This window comes from Antedon bifida, chromosome 6 (genome assembly GCF_963402885.1).
Source record: "Antedon bifida chromosome 6, ecAntBifi1.1, whole genome shotgun sequence".
In the NCBI taxonomy this organism is placed as follows: Eukaryota; Metazoa; Echinodermata; class Crinoidea; order Comatulida; family Antedonidae; genus Antedon; species Antedon bifida.
The window spans coordinates 15,823,330-15,844,863 of NC_136231.1; the positions used below are offsets into that span (position 1 = coordinate 15,823,330).

The following is a 21,534-nucleotide window of genomic DNA, read 5'->3' on the forward strand; positions in this document are numbered from 1 at the left end:
CTCTTTCATCATTTAAATATCATTATAAAAGCCTCTTGGTCTCAGTGTATGGTGAGTAGTCTCCTCTTTCCTTCTTTTGATATTTTTTTGTATTGGATTTAAAGAGTTTTAAATGAATTATAAATTATTTATATTTGGATTTACATAATATATTCTATAATTTTTACTATATTTCTTAATTTTATTTATTTATTTTGTTTTTAAATATTATTTTTGATGCGCTCAACTTAACTCGGTCGGTCTGTAATCTGATCGACTCCTGTTACAATTAATGGTTTCTAACTTGAACGCTTCATTTGTTTAATCATTTTCGTATATTTATCTGTAATTATTGTTTAAGTGATAATTTTTCTCCGTGTGCTTGTCTGGGTATCCAAACTAAATATCTGATGATGAACGAAGGTGACCATATCCTAAAGTTTCAACTTATTTGGTCACCTTCCACACTCATCATACTTTTTTTAAATCTAAATATTTAAGTAAAATGTATATTGATGTGTGTGGAAAAGAATTAATAAACAAACAAACAATAACTTCCAATAAGCAATCAACTAGAAATACTTTTTATGGCACCATCAAAGACCAGAAACGTACTAGAGAACCTTGTGATAACTTCCAATAAGCAATCAACTAGAAATACTGCTTATGGAACCATCAAAGACCAGAAAAGTACTAGAGAACCTTGTGATGACTGCCAATAAGCAATTAACTAGAAATACTGCTTATGGAACCATCAAAGACCAGAAAAGTACTAGAGAACCTTGTGATGACTGCCAAATAAGTAATGTAATAGAAACATTTCCGGAAAATTCGTTTTGCTTTTGTGGAGCATTCAAAGAGCAGACATTTCCATCGTTCCATTCTAATCTACCGAAGGTGTTATTTCCAAATTGTGTGCAGGATAAAATGCTCTTGGCTTCTAAATGATGTTTACTTGAGCAGTATATAGCACAACCAGCCCTGTTTTGATGAACTGGTTGATAATAATATTATCTACTTCACAATTTCTCATGGTCTAAATTAGAGATAAGGACCAACTTTCTTTAATACGTCACAGTTGGTCGCGATCTAATAATTAAGATTGGAAGCGATAAAGCTAGTTTAAATTCTACAAGTTATTGTGTCTGTATCATTTAACCGGTTCGTTTTGTTTTATATACAAAACTATGATAATGCGTATATAATTATGTCTTATGTTCATCTTGTTTTCATCGGGTGTGTTACAAGGAATATTTTCTTCATATCATTTAGTTACATGTGTTGTCTTGGTTATGTCTTTTCATATTTTGATAACGAGCTCATTAATTTAGATAGAACATCATCAGTGCATTATGTAACATTAAAACATCAATAGGCTACAATTATAATTTCATTAACCAGTAGGTTATATCTAGATTATAAAAACAAAAACAAAATGTAAGGAAGATTCAATTCTGATTTAATTAGACCGTATATTAAAGGGTTCGGAAATGGACTTAAGTATATGTAATCAACAGTATCATCACTAAGGCAGACTATCGACTATAGGCACGAATCACGACATCACTGTGTTTGTTCAAGCTTTGCTACACATTTAGGTTCAGAAATATTCTGTGATGCCAAGCTAGGTTAATTATTTTGTGAGGTTAAACAAGAAGGGAACTAATTCTAGCACGGTTCAAGCTAAACTGTAACGACTAGACGGCGAGTATAGACGTGGACATTTCGAACAAACATTAACTTTGATCCTTCCATCCATTATAAAAGAAATTATAATTATACTCCAAAATAGATTTAAACCATGCGTTGGGATGTGATGACAGTTTAAAGATGATATATGTAACATATGTAACATCATGTAAATATCAACAGACATCAGCAGAGCTCATCATTAAACTATAAAGACTTTTATTATCTAATTTCTTATAATAACATAATGTTAATTTCAGGTAACTAACATCTGCTTTGAGTTGTGTTATTTATGTTATACTAAACTTCGTGTACAAAGTATATGTATTTTTTTGTGCACATTGATGTGTGTTAATGCGTATGTAATGTTACAAGGGACTGATTGATTATTTGCAAAAGTGTATATGTATCTAAGAATTACATTAAGAAAACGAGTTCGGAGGTCATATTCATACTTTGACCCATTATTTTGATGTTCGTTTCTATCTATGATTTAAGAGGTAAGATCTATTTCTTGTAAGATAAAGAATATCAATGATTCAATTATTTTAGAATGAAGTTTTTCTATTAATTTTATTTTTGTATAAATAATTTTACCTTATTTGGTATTTTTTGTTTGGAAATTGATGCTTTAATCGTCTAAAATCATGTGGAAGTACCAGGAGAACAAATAAATAATAATTGTGTATCACTAATATTTGTTATTATAATATAAAATCATTAGAATCATCATTATTAGGGAGCTTTTAATTTGCAACGACCAAACTATACGTCATGTTATTATGATGATGTTTGTTGAAACGAAAGCTCTGGCCAAAATCATAGACAACAACATTATCATTAATTTCGATTATATTTTATTTTGTCCGGGTATGTCGAATAACTATTGGAGACGTACCTCAAGAACAAATTATACAAAAAAATATTAATTGACCGAGAAAAGGGGGAGTGTGCGCATGTTCTTCTGATTCTTTTTTTACGTTATGCTTATTACAAATAAATCAATCTAAGACAGATTGTGCAATATATATTCAGAAATAATACAAAACAATAAGTTATTATTATTATTCAACACAGCACGATTAAATGATGTTGGGATTATTAAGGTATTCCTTCCAAATTAAATAACATACGTACATGTATGTGTATACATATTATTTTAATAAGTTTAAAGCACGACACAGGTGTCATCTGCACGTCATCTACGAGTGCGTAGAATGTATTCCGATATTAATTTAAAACCAGAGGTTGACATTAACAACGAAATTAAACTGGTTTAATTTATAATGTGAAAATGGGAACTAGATTGTATTAGAGCTTGTATGGCACTTATTATTAATAACAATCGTTGAAACAGGCTGAAGACAATAAACAATCCGGGGTGCTAAGAATTAGGATTATTTATTAGAAATCAATTTGAACCGAAAGAAGGCCGTAAATTTTGTCAATATAAAGCTAGTCAGGTTGGCTAAGTGTTTACCATTAAACTTGGAACGTTAAAACGGGTGATATTTTCTACATTAATATTCAACTAACTATTAATGCTTAAGTAATTTATTCCACGTTAAATTGAAAATCTTACAGTTGCTGCTACGAAATCTACAAATAGGATTGTGAAGTACCACATATTGACATAGTCTTTTTGTTGCTTTCAATTAATTTATCGTTTGTGTCATGATGGTTATAGTATATAAATGAAAATTATAAATAATACTTCAAATGGTGTATTTGTCATTGATTACGGTATAAATATTACTTTGGCCTAGATAAAGGAACAACAATCCGTTGATATAGCCTAAATGTGGATTAAAAATAAATCAGGTACACTAAATTCGAATAAAATACCGCTTACTACATTATACAGAGCAACTGTCCGTAACTACATGACCCAGATGATCTTGATAGTAACATGAATAAATCCTCGCCACATATCTGTAGGCCTACCATCCTGTTAAAATAACCTAGATTTTTCATTCTTTTTTAGATGAATTACGATATAAAACTTATTTATTATATCACTAATTGAAAAACACTACACAATGATTAGAAAAAAAAAGAAACAGGATGAGTTTTAGTTACAATACCAGAACTGCATAAATCAAATTGTAATTTGTATAAAACATTACACATGTTTAATAAAAAGGGTGAAGGTTAAATTATTAAAGACGCATAATGCGTTATAACACCGATATTAAATATTATTATTTTAAACGCATAATGCGTTACAACGGTGGTGTCAAGAATTATTTTTAAAAACGCATAATGCGTTACAACGTGGTATCGAATATTATTAAAATAAGCTCTTCAGTTCTTAATTAGCGTTGTTATGATCGTGCAACAATTAGTGTGAACAGTATAGAACATTTGCTGCCTGTTTAAATACAGCACGGATACATAATGTATTAACAAAATCAAAACAAGGAAACAGGACATGGTGATGGATAGTGTGTACTTTGAATCACAATCGATATAAGAATTGATTTAACAGTGCATTTACCATTAGTTGCTATATTTACGAACTGCTATCTTCATCTAAAAGTAGATGTTCTAACTACTAAAGCTAATAACACGACAATGTATATTGATAATTGGAAACATTACGTCCTTTCAATGTTTCAAAACATTCGTAAATACACGTGCCTAAAGTGCATCATCTTTATATTTGGATTTGGGGTCATTCCATTTTGTTTTATGACTCGATCTTATGAGATTTGGCTATCTGAAGACTCCCTGTGTCTTTGAATATAACCGTCTGTGGTGTGTTACACGGATTTTGGACGCACCGTCACCAATCTTTTTATATACCCTGTTAAGGCCAATTTACACAGACAAGCGGTAACGGAAGCGGAACACCGCGTAGATGGCTCACGTAGAATATGTATCTATCTTCAGCGGAAATCGCCCATCCTATCTGCGTTGTGTATGTGTAAATGGTCAAATGAAATAACATAGATTCTATATTTGTATTAAATTTATCGCTCGTCTGTGTAAATTGGCCTTTACGGTTCATCTTAATCTTAAATACCTTCCGATGAGTGATTTAACTCAAACTTCCTTGAGCCGAAATCCACAAGGACCGAACCGGACAATTTCTAGAAGTATCACTAATTACCTATACCAATAATCATGAGCATGCAAACCGATTTTTATACAAGCCTATTGGGTATGATCAGAAAGTACTATAGTACTTTATATAAATATTCTCAGTTCAACCTTTTCCCTTCGCGTTATAACAACTGCTTAATTTAACAATATGCCATCACTTTTGTTATTTCCAACACAATCTCTTCCGAATTTAATTAATTTATAACAGTTAACTTTTCTTTTTAATTCTCATATACCTCCGTACTATAATTACAATATGCATTGTAGCTATTAAATGTCTCTTGGGAAGCGTTAAGTATAAAACAAATATATAAGCACATCGTGCTTAAAACGAATGTGAATGTGTATGACATTAGCCTGGAGGAAATGCAATTATTTTTTAGAATTCTATGTAAAATTAAAACATGTCATGTTTTTTTTAATTGGAAAGTGATATTTATAACAAACAATTGTGTATGTCACTTGGTACTACTGTCGTATAAAAACAAAAGCAAATAGGCTTCTGTAAAATGGATGCATGGTTAGAAATCATATTTTAAATAATATAGTCCTTTGAAAACACTTTCAAAACATTTATAATTATGTGTTTTACTTTTTCTATTATTTCTATATCTTCTCAGTATTCTGTTTACTGATCCAATCCAAAGAAAATGGAAGTTTACCTTCAAACCGTAGGCTGCCGTTCCTAATCACCGAAACACAAAAGTTACCAGTAGATTTTCTACAAAATGTTAAAATGTTAAGAGCTGTTTTAAAAAAAATTAAGAATTGTTTTGTAACGATCAGGGTCTACTGCAAATAAAATACATTATGCTTAGCAATTGTATTTGTATATTTTTACCAAAGTCATATACAGAAGCTCATGAGCCAAGATTCTCATAGGTAGTCGGCAAACTGGGATTCGGCAAAACTATGCTCGAAACGTACACTCAACGATCTGATGCCTAATTTTGCTATTGTACAGCGGCTAGAGTGAATACAATTAATTCAATAGAGCTATGTATTCGTTCAGAACTTCTTCGAGGAAAATTAAAAATATATATAAATATTTAAATTTGCACATTAAACGCTTTCATTATCAGCGAACCAATTCTCCAACAGAAACGGAAGACATGTGAACACAACTTATGAACTGAAATAGAGATAATCAATATAATGTTTAAGATGCAATGAGCACCCAGGACCAATGATTTCGTGCCGCCACATAATAACCACATCATCATCTCATCACATTATACCACAAATGACCAAGGTTCAAGCAACATGAAGAGATTTGTGTAATGTGAAATGGCACAATGACTTGCTAATTGATATTTACTGTTTCATCAAGGTACACACGTATGAACCAGAAAACGCGTCATAGTATGAACCAGAAAACGCGTCATAGTATGAAACACTACTTAATTAAATTAAAACAAATCTTGTGATTAACCTACATTGTAGTCATATTAAGAGTACTCTAGAAACACGTCAATAAAGATGAATATAAAGTATGCTAGGCTGAGGCACCATGACGTAGCAACGATCAAGTACAATGCCAGTTGATAGTTAAGTTTCATCACTCAAACAATACAAATACTAATCATTAATATGAAGCTGTTTAGGCAATGCGTGTTATAGGCCTACTATTGCGTGACAATATAAATGCCTTAAAGGGATGGTAGCATTTTTATTAAAAGGTTTAGTTTGAAGAAGTGTCCTTTAATAATTTAAAGGCCTAATTGCGATTCATGCATCTGTCGAGAGACGTTATTTACAAAAGTGCAACATCATATATTTATTTATTTAATGCCAACAACAACAATTGCAGCAAAAGAATAATAATATCTAGTCTATCTTATATATAGCAATCAATCAAACTTAAAATAACATTAATGTTGAATAGGCAAATACGTTATATCCAAAAACAGTACAGACAAGGTAGGTCATTTTATTTAATTAGATTTTCATCACGAGCGTTTTTGACCATTGGTCTTTCTCAAGTGATACATAATTAGTAGAAAAGGACATATTTGAAAAAGTCTCCGTTTATAGGCCTACACTAGAGTAACTACTAAAATAGATTGATAAGCATACAAAGTTTAAAATATGATACTACAAATTACAACGTTTCTATCGATTTTTTTAATTTTCAACTGGGAATACTCAGATTCGGACGAATTGTAGACGAATTTGTTTCTTCTTTCCTTGTCTATACTTTTTTCTTTTTTGTTACGTAAATAAATTATTTTATTAATTAATTAAATGAAGTAAATATATTCTACTGGTGTTTCATCCGATTCTCGTACGGTATTATGTCACTAGCAACACGTTTCTTGTCTTTCTTCTTTCTTCTTTCCCTTCATACCTTCATAGTTTACTGTTTATGTATCCTGACAATTTGCCAATTTTTCAAATACGTTGTATTAAAAAGAGTATGACACCGGTGGGTATGATTAATAACTCGAGTGAAAGTATTATACAACAAGATGTGAAAGTAGCTCGATTGCTTTATGTTTTTTCTAGAACATAAAGTACTCTCCTACTAATTTAAACTCTTAAAATGACTATTATATCGAATTAATATAAGAGCAGACTCAAATTAGAAGCCTACATAATTACTAATTAACTAACTACAATATAAAATATTTTAGTTCATATACAATTTATTATTCTCTATTCTTTCTTAACCTCTTTAACGATAAAGATTCAAACGTTGTACTCCATGTAACCTTCTTCGTCCATCTTGTGTCCTGGTGGTATCATGGAAACTGTGTTCTGCTTATTATCACCACCAACGTTATACTCCATGTAGCCGTCTTCGTCCACCTTGTGTTCTGGTGGAATCATGGAAACTGTGGTCTGCTTATTGTCACTGCCAACGTTATACTCCATGTAGCCGTCTTCGTCCATCTTGTGTTCTGGTGGAATTATGGAAACTGTGTTCTTCTTATTGTCACCGCCAACGTTATACTCCATGTAGCCGTCTTCGTCCATCTTGTGTCCTGGTGGAATCATGGAAACTGTGTTCTGCTTATTGTCACCGTCAACGTTATACTCCATGTAGCCGTCTTCGTCCATCTTGTGTTCTGGTGGAATCATGGAAACTGTGTTCTGCTTATTATCACTGCCAACGTTATACTCCATGTAGCCGTCTTCGTCCATCTTGTGTTCTGGTGGAATTATGGAAACTGTGTTCTGCTTATTATCACTGCCAACGTTATACTCCATGTAGCCGTCTTCGTCCATCTTGTGTTCTGGTGGAATTATGAAAACTGTGTTCTGCTTATTGTCACCGCCAACGTTATACTCCATGTAGCCGTCTTCGTCCATCTTGTGTCCTGGTGGAATCATGGAAACTGTGTTCTGCTTATTATCACCGCCAATGTTGTACTCCATGTAGCCGTCTTCGTCCATCTTGTGTCCTGATGGAATTATGAAAACTGTGTTCTGCTTATTGTCACCGTCAACGTTATACTCCATGTAGCCGTCTTCGTCCATCTTGTGTCCTGGTGGAATCATGGTAACTGTGTTCTGCTTATTATCACCGCCAATGTTGTATTCCATGTAGACTAACTTCTTCGTCCATCTTGTGTCCTGGTGGAATTATGGAAACTGTGTTCTGCTTATTGTCACTGCCAACGTTATACTCCATGTAGCCGTCTTCGTCCATCTTGTGTCCTGGTGGAATTATGGAAACTGTGCTTGTTTTCTGCTTATTAACTCTGTTTCTTCTACGAATCAAATACAAAGCAAGAGCCATGATGATGATGATGATGATGATGATGATGATGATGATGATGATGATGATGATGATGACGACGAATACGATGTTTCCAGCAATTGATACATATAACCATATAAATATAGGTATACTTATTTCTCCATGATATAACTCAACGGTAACAGGAACATTTTTGGTAGTGGTGTAATTGTAGATGTCAATGGTCGCATCTTTTGCTGTCAGTAAATGGTCATCGGTGAGGCTTTGCGAAGCTTCAGAAATAACATTCAGATTGATTTTCTTGCCATTACAGGAATAATTTCCTTCATGCTTTATTGAGACGCAAGTTATATCAATCTTTAACAAAAATGAGCTCCTGCTAGCTTTATCGCAAACCACATCCACTCCGCTCCACATTGCATATTTTCCTACGTACCTCCAAACACACATTTTCATCAGATTTATAGTAGATGATCTATCAAATCCATTATCTATATATAATTTAGAATTACGGTATATTTCATTCATGTCATTCACACACAGCATTCTTGCACTGGAGCCTTTAAATAGCGTAGATCCTGGCGTAACATTAAAATATACGGCAGCAGACTCATGGAAGATGATAATCACCAAAACGAAATACTTTATAGAAATACCCATAACTAGCTATAAAATGCGTAAAGATTGTTAGAGGGAAAACGTTTGTATTCTGTAGTTGCAAATAACTAAATTATCTTTCTAAAAGTGTCGCTTTCGGTTATTTTGGTATTGGTTTTGAAGTGATGTTTCTGTAGGACCTTGTAAACCTGGATATGCTTTACCTGGATATGTTTTACCTTGTTTGAACTACAGTACTTGTTTAATGAACCGAAATCAAATATTTTTGAATCAAAACTGTACTGTAATTATTTTATTTGAGTATGGTGTACATATATAACATTTTTTTTAGATAATTGTTACGGTTACCACCTCTGTTTACTTGAGATAATTTTGAAATGTAACTGTTATATTTTGTTTACTACTGAATACTACAGTCAATAACACGTGTGGTCAAATTGATAATACTTTCCAGATTCTGTTATCCTAAAAAATATTGAGATTGTTTGATGCTAACGACAGTAAAATATTGTTGTGACGTTAGTTAAAAAGTAAAGTCCTGTGTTGCCGCGTGCGTGTGGATCTCAGACGTGTGTACTCGACGGCTTTAATCATTAATGATATGGTTTCAACAAGGTTGTATAATTTGATACAATTAGTAACGAGTTCCCATTTGAAGTAAATTGACATTTAGAACAAATGAACCTTTTGTTTATTGTTTTGAGATCCGTGCAAAGAAAAGGTTTCAGTGACAGTGATGTAGAGAATCTATGAGTAAGGTGGTATACTTATCCACTGAAAATGCGCAACAAACATTTAATTATGACACAATCACGTGCGTAAGCAGCTAAACATTATTTCGTATCCAACATTGATTATTAGTGTAATAATAAATCGAATTGGCCTTTTAACCTGCCCAGCATAGTCCTAAGGTTTCAATAAAAGAAACGCGTGGTAATCTATACTTACTATTAGGAAATGTACAAGTAAATACATCCTTAGCGTTATATTAGACGATCTCTTACTAAATGAAGATCTAAATCAAGATTTGTTAGTTTCTTGTACAGAATGGGACATTGACCGCTAGCACTCATATTATTTTACGAATCATACATAAATACATAATAATAATGAAGTTTGATCTTATTTTATGTGCTAGAATTAAAGTTTCTTTCTGTTGAATTTGATATTTTGCGTTTTATGATTAATTTTGATGATATTCGTTTCTATTTTATGTCGGTTTTAAATGAAATTTGAGAGCTAGGGACAAATGTGTAGCCTACTATAAATCTGTTGATGATTTTCAAAGTATATATTACATAGAAAGATTATGGAAACATAACTAGGATGTAAAAATCACAAGTTGATAGATATTATGAATTAATGGAAAACGATCAACGATTTGCCTCCGGCCACGGATGTATTATATTTCGATTGCAAATCATCATCGGTTATTCATTTATCTATCCAGGAAAATGTGTATTTATAGTGGAAATCACAACTATAAGCCCTACTGTTCCTCCGTTTTCAGTATGTATTCATGTAAACAGCAAATACTCTATGTACGTTATAAATTGGTGTTTTAGCATCTTGTTTACATGTCATTTACACATTTTATAAAATGAGTGTATCTTTTGTAATTTGATTGTATCGTGAAGTATTAGTTCTATTGCACGGTAAAGTTATACTGAATGGTTCTTCTATTCAACGGTATTATTTTGACAAAGAGTTTACTTTAGAACAGAAAACAAATAATTATTCTTTTGTAAACAGGATCATATGTAAAACAGATGGTTTTATCCTGTATGTTTTAAATTGAGATAATTGTTTCATTCGTTGAAAGTTTGACTGTTCTATTTTACTTGGCCTCGCCAAGTAGAACAGTCACTCATTCAACTCTTTGAGAATATATTCATTATTTGTATATTATTATTGAATGCAGTAATTGTGTTACCACGTGTTGTTGAATGTGCCATGTAATGGCATTATATTATGTTAACAGAAGAACAAGACGATGACTATGCATACATTATCGATACATTCAATCATAATAACAATGAAAGTATTACGTTTCGAATCATACTTCAGTTGTTGTCAAACTCTTACAATTGAGATTGAAATGATTATTTTAAAATTGCGATGATAATCAATAGATTGTATACAGCTATCGTAAGTATCGAATTATCGACGATATTGACGTCTTAAATGGTCATTAAATCAATGCTACGTTGACGTGATATAAACTAGTATTGCAATCATTTTCGTAAGTGTATGGCCTTGGTAATGAATCGTTCATTGTACCACGGAGAAGTGTTCTAAAGCTGACAAAATCGCATTTACTAAAAGCTGTCAAAAATTGGTTTCTATATTGTGTGAAGTAACAGTAATAAAACCTGTCAATTGAGACAGCATAATAATGTTCAGCGTGTAAAGAGAGCATTTTACTTCTCTTACGCTTGCTCTTAGTGTTGGGGATTTCTTTATAATGCATGAATATGAATAGTTTGAATTAAGTCCTTGATTGCTATCAAGATAATTATTCCAATATGACAGCATGTATAATTTCCAATTTATTTTTTGAAACATTGGTCTGTTTTAAAATTATTATATACTAAGAATCTAATCTTACTATGTCTTACTTGTATTCATTTAACAATAGGGTTTACTCTCATAAGAGGATTTGTTTTAATGAATCTCATTAAAGACGATGTTGTATACAAGCTATAAATATGTATTAATTTGGTTCCCACTTGAAAGGGCGTAAGCGCACCGAAAGCAATTTGACCAATCACGATCACGGATCGGATCGTATCGAAATGTCGCTTGTGATTGGTCAACACAGTTGCGTTGCGCCTATACGTCGTTACGTCAAGGACTTTTAAAGTCCTTGGTTACGTCCTCTGGGAACCGAGCTTAAGAAAGGGCGTAAGCGCACCAAAAGCAATTTGACCAATCAAAATGTCGCTAGTGATTGGTCAACACACGTGCGTTGCGTCAAGATTCAAGATTCAAGAAATTTTATTTGTCCATAAAAATGGAAATTCACTTTGCTTGGTAGATTAAAACAACAATATTGCAACAATTTAAAACGTCAAAGTCCTTGGTTACGTGCGTTCTGGTGGGAACCAAGCTAAATGCGTCACAGAATTGAAATATTACACTACCTGCTATTGAGATATTAAAAGTGAGAAAACCATATTGCCTAAAGTACCATATTATTGTTTATATTGTAGAACATTTCAAACCTTAATCATTGTAGATTAGATGACACTTAACTGGGATAATGTATTTTTATGTCACTGAAATTGGGATAAATTGAAAGCATATAAGTTGCAGTGGCTCCAGAAGGATTTAATTTTACTATCAGACAAGACGTTGTACTGTAATTATCAATAATGTCTTTTCATCAACACTTATTCCGTCGTATATTAGACTATACTTAATCGGTCTTGGATTTGGAAAAAAAGACAGAAAACAGAAATACAAAAAAAAAGTTACCTTTACCACAGTTACCTTTGCGATTTCTTTAACTGTGTGACATACAAAACCAAGAAAGCATCTCTGCAGTATTTGCCAAAATGTTGTCACAATTCTATAATTTCGGTGTACAAACACACCCGATTCTCGATACTGTATCTATATTTCTTCAGTAGGAATATTCGGTAATACAGCATCACAAATTCCTATAATAGGCCTACTGGGCAAATATTTTAGTATGTGGAGATACAGCACTAAGGTAGCAAACATGACAGAGGAAAGGAAAACACTGTGATATGGAATACAAGAGAACAGTCTGAAAGATGTCAAATAAATGAACCACAAGAACAAACTGCCCACGGGATAAAGAAGGGGCGCCGTATCAATTCAAAAATAAATTAAACTGTAATTGAAAAGTAAATAGGGTTATTTACTAAGCAAGTTAAATTGGAATGGATGCAGAGCATTCCAGAATAGAACTGCCAGAATCCCAAGGTAAAACACTTACCATCAGGCACTTGAATCATAATAAACGAAATCGGAACCTCCATTAGTATCTTATCCGTAACTATTGATCAAAGTATTACTCAAGCTTAACGTGCACAAAGCAGAAATGGATATGCTATTATTAACTGCCAAATTTCATTCATATTTCAACCAATTTAAGATGATCTTATGAGTCTCTGGTGTTTTCAAAGAGTTGAGCGAGGATGATGATCGGCAATGATGGTAATCGTGGGATATTCGTCCATTCATCAATGTAATCCTGTTGAGATCAGAGGTTCCTTAATTTAAACCCTTAATTGAACATCAGTAATTTTTTTCCAGCAAATGAGTACGTCGGTTAGTTATTGATACTAATATAGTGAATATAGAAGTATAAATGATTAAACTCGTCCTCCATTTTTTCGTTTGCCAACAAAAATAAATCTTGACTACTAATATTAAAGTATTGAAAATATAATCTAGCATGCATGAATTTAAGTGACAAATATGTTGCCTGTTTTTAGGCTGAACTCAAATAAAAATTATGTGTGCAATAACATAGCACAGTTACATATATTTATGATTCATTTTTAATATAAATAGGACAGTCGTTCAGTAGAAGTGACTTGTCACCACGAACAACATGACAATAACGTATACATATTTTCTTATCATTATCGAAACAAAGAAATCAATTTATAGATTATTCCTATTCAATGGTATGATTGACATCTCAGAGCATTGGAATTGATTATCTATCAATTAATTTAAACCACTTTGTAATAATTAGCAGGTAATTAATTAGCTGGTCTTTAATTATAAGTTCATTAATTACACGTTGTCTGTACTTATTGATTTAATGAACCAAAGAGCTGTTGATATGTAGCGCAAGAGATTGATCGGGGAGACTAGAAGTCGTCAATATGCTAGACTATGTAATCAATTTAACGGTTAACTCAGACAAAAATACCCCGGTCACCATATCTATGATCTTTGATTCCTCGTTGTAGAAAGTTATTTGAATGTGGATAACTTACCGGCACTACTATAAAAGACTTACATTTCAATCCACTTAAACATGATCTTATATATTTTGAAAAGACAGTTTTTCTAAGGGTGATACTGATTATCAACGTCATGTACTACTTGATGACTACTACTTTTGTATTATTTCCTTTTGAAAAAATAGGTGAAATATTGTTGATTACTATTGTAAACAATTCTTAACTGCTGCATGGAGGTATAGAAAGACTATACTTAAAGATTTACCGCCCACCACGTAAATCAAAATCTAAATCATTATTTGTTTTTTTTTTATACATATACTTTTTCAAATAGTTTCAATACCCGATAGTCTTGAAAAAAGTATTCGTTGTAATTCTATTTTACATTTTTAAATCTACTTGCTGACCGTTTTTATTAAGTTATTTCTTATTTTTGTAACTGTAGGTTTATATTGTTAATGTTAGAACGCATCGTTTTATAAACGTGTGCCGCTGATCCGAAAGCGTTGTTCGAATATATTACATCCTCTGCGCATATTCATTTGCTGTTCAAACTACTTTTTTCTACTTTGGGATATTATTTGTACATAACCTCAACATTGTATATTCATCATAATAGACTGATCCAGGAAAGGGGATGAAAAAAACGCCAAAACAATAATAAATAAATAACTTTACCTAAATGTCAGCATTTTATTTACTATTGTGAAATCCACCATAAAATCATGAAATCGCGGCAATACCATTACGTAATTCAATTTCAACCGTTTGGGTGAAAAAATAAGTTTTCTAGGTACCTTTACTGCTGTATCTGTAGTAGTTCATGACTGAATACAACACAGTTTTAATTCAGTTTTTTCGAACACCGTATTTATTACAACTATTTGATCAAATTTGGTGTAAACAACAAACACATCTAATTTATCATAACTATTCAGTTGTGATAGTTTAGTCAACTCTTGGAGGAGGAATGGTTTATTAAAGATTCCAGAACGAATTCTGCGGAATGTTTGTATAATAATTATTAAATTTAATTGAATCTGAACTATTTACATTACAATGTTTGCTCGTATTATCATATCCAATTAACTGATTTCTTAGAAAATCATTTTATCTACGTTGAATTGTTCACTCTTTACATCTCCATGGAACTCGACCAGAACAAATATCAACGTTTCTTTTAACATTTTATAGCGTCCAAGTTTCATGCTGAAATTTAAATTAAAAATCTTGTTTTCATAACTTTAAATAGTGGGCTAAACGTTTGACGACCATTACATGAAAATCTCAATTGACAACATTTTTCTGCGGGGCAAGATACAAATGACGGTCAATGTAATCATATCCGGGTCAATTATATTTGCGCTCTATTGCAGCTGGATCAATGTCAACGTTTGTGCTTTAAGCGGAGGATAACATTCCAACAAATAACAACGTACTTTAAAAAGCCATAACGTACTGTACTTAAGTCCGTATTGAAAGAAATCGATTAAAAGAAAATCACATGTGACAGGTAGGCATAGGTATGTTGGTAAATGCTGAAACTTAAACCAATGAGAGAAGTCATATACAAGTTCAATTCGCGCTATCAGGTTTAATCCGTATTGTTCGCAATATAATTTACGACAATCTGAAAATCTACTCGTGCACAATTGTTCGAATTTGCGTGTACGTTTTATTTTTTGTAAATCTTAATTAATCAGTCCTTGAAATGTAACGTTAACAGTACTTCAGTAATTCTTATATGATATATAATATATATCTTGTTTTTCCAGAATAAAGTATTAGTAATTGTTAAAAAAATATTAATGAGTACTCAATCGTAATTAGGGGTGTTATCGTGCACGTACCATTATCATCAACGTTTCAACGCATGCGTCATTATATGTTGCACCTTGTCGTAGCACCACTTTGCTGCTGCTAAGTACCACATAACATAAGTCAAATAAATGATTTGCGTTAATAAAGTTTGTAACTCACTTTAGTTTTTTTTTAGCACTTTTATAAACTTTACAAGATTCTTTTATCTCATTTTGTGGGTCGGTTCAAACATTGTTTTTATACAACAATAAGCCATCGAACGGTTAAATGCGTATGCAAATGAGACAGCTCACTATACTTTCAATTAAATAGTATCTCGTTAGCATTTATATTGACATGAAGAAAACCAAAAGGGACCTATTCAATGCAGTTAATATCGGACCCAAATGCTAGTTTCACTTACCGTAAAAGGATAGGCATTGTTTGACGTGAATTACTGTTATGACGTTAGCCAATTGTTGTTCTTCTGTTGTCTTTAAATAGGAACATTATTCGTTTTCCTCTCAAGCTGTTTGGTATAAGTGCCCGGTAGTACAAACATACGCCCAAAGTTGTGTCGATGAATTAGTTCTAAACATAGAGAAAGCAAGTATTTTTAGAATTAACATTTCATACATTGGAAAAAATATACGGTTTATTTTTATTTTTTTTTTATATTTGAAACTGTTCGATATCAAAACAAAAAGTATACAAAAAAAGTACAAGTATATGATAATAGTTTTAGCCATAATAGAAAACAATAATACAATGTTTGAATAATAATATCTCATTGGGATCTTTTTACTTGTTTAAAAAACTAAAAAATGGGACAAAACAATAAATGAATAAGCTGCAGTCAGAAGAAACAACAGTAAGTGTTTTATGATGGAAATGTTTGTTCAAACTTGATACTATAGGCCTATGGTTTTCCAACTTTAGTCATTATGGAAGTTCACATCTATTTTGTGAAATATGCTGCTTTTTAATTTTTTTTATTTGTTTTATTAATTGTTTTATATTTTGTAAAATGTTATGTAGCTTTATGTGTGCCCGAATGAATAGGCCTAATAATTTAATGTACGGTACCACGTATCAAATAATTTGCAACAACACAAGCTATTTATTTACATAATAGTGTACACATTATTATCATAAGGAAAATTAATTCTTGTTACTGAAGCAGATTACATAATTCATTTAGTTTAGACAAAGAATTGTTACGCAAGAAGAATTTAAATGTGAACGTGAGAAGATCATAATGTTTGTAGGGTGTCAATTAAAATCTTGATTTATTGCGATGTTTTTCACGCATTATGATGTGTTCTACATCCAAACAGTTTGATGACTTCAGTGTCATTCGTCGTGATTTCTTTTTTTTTCATTTCATTTATTTCGTCAGAAAAGAACAAATATATAACAAAACAAAAGAGAAAAGAGTTCAAAATCCAAATGACTGGTTAACCAAAAAATGAATCACTGTCAAAATTCCAAAATGGAAATTGAAAAGAATTAGATAATTAAAATACATTAAAATTCTGAAATAATTTCTTTCTTAATATTTAAAATCAATGAAATAGTTAAAATCTAATTATTTTTCTTAAGCTATTATTATAAACAAATAAAACATTAAAAATCTAGGAATAAAAAGACAAATTTATATTTGATTACTTGCATATAAAAATGTATTTATTTGTTTCTATTTTATTTGTAAAATTTTGTATTGTTCAAACTTAAATATGAAATTAGACTTTCGTGACAAATGTAGGCTTCTAATAGCCAATTCTAAGCTATATTTGCTATTTCTATTTAAAATCTATCTTTTGATCAATTTTTCCAAAATGTGGGATTTTATCAGTTTCTTGAATCCTTTTCTTTATATATATGTGACGTAATGTGAAATTTTGTACAAACAATAAAATACATAAAATATGGATCAGGATTTGTTGGTGTATTTTTTTGTCATTACATTTGCCTAATAAGTTGGCTTCAATAATAATAGCTTTTTTTTTAGTTTTAAGGTCAGTCCACATAACTATTTTCATAATGTAAAACGCATACCGATCTGTTATATATTTTTAGATATTGCATGTTACAATTATGTGGTGGAAAAGGGGATAATAATATATATATGCTAAAAGTTTCCATTGGAATATTTAGTAAAATAAATTGAACGTGCATTAAAACAATAATGAAATCCTATTGAAACTTTCGATTTACTTATTTCATCATTTATTTTCACATCTTTCGTTTAAATTTCAGCATTCGTTTAGAATTAGAATCCCCTCTCTTCTAAATTATTTAATTTAGCACTAAAGATATGTTGCACAGGTTTTAACGAGTTTTAGGCCTAACTGTTGTTAGGTCGTGGCGATGTTTACTACAGTCGATCATAAATAAACAAGAATCTGTATGTACCATTTGCGTCAAACTTGTAAAGGATTGTTTTCTATCTTAATGACGCGCTTACAAATTGAGGCATGTTATTTAAGAAAGATTCAGCAAACATACTTTGTTTTGGCTTACCGACATCGATAATAAAATGACGTTTAAGCCCATTCGCCTTATTTTCTAACACTTTGAACTAGTAAAGTTTATTGTCGGTTCCATATTTACTGGCGTTCAACCATTATTTATTTTTAAAATCAATTACGTAGTATCATATTTAGCCCTAACCCTGAAACATCACAGTTCTGATCCTTTTGTAAATGTTAAAAATATAATATAATTTCAGCGACTTTAGTAACTTGGTAAAAATATCATAAAACGTAAGTTGTCGGTACATTTGATATCTTGTACTAGATGCTAATGGAATCACAAATGGTTGAATTCTGACGATTCACATTACCATTTTAGCCCAAGAAATTGCAATTACCCACTTCCAGGGCAACGCTCTCACTAGTAGTAAAATAAAATAGGAATTATACGACTAATTGGCAAAACAAAATGACAAGACATATGATATGCACTTATACTTTAGGCCACTGATTTCTAACATTGCTAAGGGATTAATAATATTCTTGGGTACAAAGTATTATGTTGGACCAAATACAAACGTGATTATACGTTCAATTAACCGTAAACGAACGTAAAAGCGATTTTATACGCGTTTGTCAAAGGTTCAATGTACATTAATAATTATATTTTAAAATAATGTGTCTTAATTTGAGTAAATATTGGCTTTACTCGGAGATTGTTGAAAAAACATATTTATCACGTTTGACATCGAATGCTGCAGCTCATAGCACTTTAAAATAGAAATGAGGGACATGCATTAGCCTTAAGTGATCCAGACCTCATGGATTTAAAATAAGCGTCAGCAATAAAGGCGTCATAAATAACACCAGAAGGTAATTAGTTGAGACAGCAAAAGACGAGTAGATGGGGTAAAACGTTTTAACGTTTATCATAACACATTCTGTGATTTTATATAATATTCTACACTTCCTGATAAACGAGGCAGGTGTTAAAGAACAGAATTTAAATTGCTGTTTGCATTTATTCCTTGTTGATGTACACTACGAATAAGGCTTTCAGACTTTAAAAGAACATATAGTAACGTTTGTATTATTGACAACAGTTGTTCTTTTTATAGATTTTATTAAAACATCCTTACATGCCCTTTGGCCTATGAATATGTCACCATAATAGTGCTAATGAGTTATACACTCTATACATATTTTCTCCGATTCGTTTCTCTCGATTCGTTTTTATTAAGTTGTATGTTTTATTGTACACTCCGGGTTGCTCGATATACGTTTACTTTTCATTCGAAAAAAAAATCTTTCACAATCACAATAACTTGCTTTCAAAGAAAAACTAAGATAATGAATGAGTGAAATATTATAATCACGGTTAAAAAATTACCAAACTATATGCCTACTATTGACATCTGGAACTCAATTTTTGAAAGCTACGTCAAAATATCTAGATATTTAAAACATGATGTAAATTTCTGACAATTTAGGCCTACAATAATATAAATAAATGTTACAGCGACCCCACAAATTACGACCCCCATCTTCAACTCTAAAAGTACCTTTTCTTTGATAAACATAATAATTGTTAACACTTCCGCAATAACGTTGTAAATGCATGTTTGTTAAGTTATTTATGCCATTCTTATTTAACTGTGTGTCGTAAATGACAAAACAGAACATGAAACATTAACAATGTTGTCCCATGGTATATCAATGTTATTAAAAAATACAAATATTAAAGAGACTGCTGTGTATTAACCTTCACCAAAATTAAAATACGAGTTTCATTAATTGTCTGCTGAGTAAGCTTGTGGTGAAGTTTGTGGTGAGAATATTCATAGAGGAAAACAATCTCTGTAACAAAGAGCTTTCAATTTACGACGACCGACGACTAAAGTAGGCCTACGTGTTATTCTCTGTACGCATGCGGGGACGTCCTCGCTCCCCACCTCGACACAGTTTTCATGGTTTCTAGGTCCAGGCGACGCTCATCTTTCACCTCATGACATTGTACAGTACAACTGCACTCATAAACATTCATTATTTGTATATTTAGATAGAATGACAAAATATCCATGGCAATTGAAATATTAGGAGTTTTTTATTAAATCAATCAACTCGCACACGCGTATATCGTTATGACATGGAAATGCAATGATATTGTAGGAATAAAATACATATTCACGGTCACGTATTATATCTATTCGATGTTTATATAATTTAAACGACAAGACTGCTCTATACAAGTAATAATAAAGGTTGTAGCTAGCGTCGTTGCTGAAAATACTTAATACTTTTACCATGAAAAACTGAATACAACATTATAGAGCCATTTTCACATTTATAATAAGTATTATTATGATGATAACTATTCGTCAGGGAGTAGTAGTAGTAGTGAGATGATAGACAATTCGGATTATACTCAAACGCCTTATTGTAGGCCTACTGACTACACAGTACAGTTAAATACGCTGTATGGGTGTGGAATAACTTAGTTCACGGCAAGCAAAACAATAATCATTAACTACTGTCGTTTACAAATTCTAAAACAATTCTGATTCAATTAAATACAAATAGATAACAAACAACAAATTACATACTATATTAGACCTACTTTATCATAAACCTAAGTAGCACGCCAACAATCCAAACTTTTACTACCAACGTAACCACCGGTATTGTATACAAATACGATGTTGTACCGACGTTACATCCGTACGTGAATGGCTAAACAAAAAAAAAGAAGAGCTTGAACTGCACGCGTACGCACAAAATAGTATTAACACCTGTATTTTTATGCAAATAACAGAATATAATGTACCGCTCTCTCTTAACGTCACACCAAAGTCTCTCATCTTACACCATTCATTCCAATCCATGTAACGAATTAATCTAGAGATTGTCTGATTTTAAATCACTATTACTAGAGGGTGAGCTCGCTTCGCTCGCTCCCCCTCTAGGAAGTGTAATGACTCGGGTAAAAAGGTTTTAGAAGGACTTTTTCCTTGTACGTTTTCTGTCGGTTACCATTATTGAAATGATTGACATTCCTAAAACTAAAGCTACTCTGTTTCACAGTGTCTTAGATGATTAATAACATTTTAAAGTATAGTGTTTATTGCTTAGTAGGGTTCTTATAGGGCGGAGGTGGGGAGGCGGAGTTCATTTGAGGGAGGTGCTTATTCGAGGGATATGTTTATTTTTTTAGTTTAAATAA

The 21,534-nt window shown here is 31.8% G+C and overlaps 1 protein-coding gene across 3 annotated transcripts in view; it reads right to left on the reverse strand.

The window, feature by feature from the left end:
* LOC144845788 (RYamide receptor-like) overlaps positions 1 to 21,534 on the reverse strand; it is a 61,642-nt gene that overhangs the window by 30,525 nt on the left and 9,583 nt on the right. For all 3 annotated transcript variants that reach the window (XR_013612590.1, XM_078703224.1, XM_078703223.1), the window contains exon 2: positions 16,265 to 16,431. The gene's annotated coding sequence lies outside the window, so the exon portion shown is untranslated. The remainder of the gene's footprint in view (positions 1 to 16,264; positions 16,432 to 21,534) is intronic.